Source organism: Macadamia integrifolia, chromosome 9, assembly GCF_013358625.1.
Source record: "Macadamia integrifolia cultivar HAES 741 chromosome 9, SCU_Mint_v3, whole genome shotgun sequence".
NCBI lineage: Eukaryota > Viridiplantae > Streptophyta > Magnoliopsida > Proteales > Proteaceae > Macadamia > Macadamia integrifolia.
In genome coordinates, this window is record NC_056565.1 from 4,556,334 (window position 1) to 4,556,568 (window position 235).

A 235-nucleotide genomic window follows, 5' to 3' on the forward strand; every position below is an offset into this window, starting at 1 on the left:
AGAGGGAAAACACTTGGTAAAATATTGCTAATGATAATAGGGTCGGCCTTCGTCAAACTTACCAACAGGTCGACCCTCGGCCAAGCCTCGGGGAAATAAGCTTAAGGTCAGCTAGGGTTTCGGCCCTCTGCAACTATTTACAAACCAAAGATCATTAAACGGACAGTTGGAAAAAGAACAATTGTATTCATAAAGCCCGAAGGCGAAATATTACATACGAGGCCCGAAGGCTAGT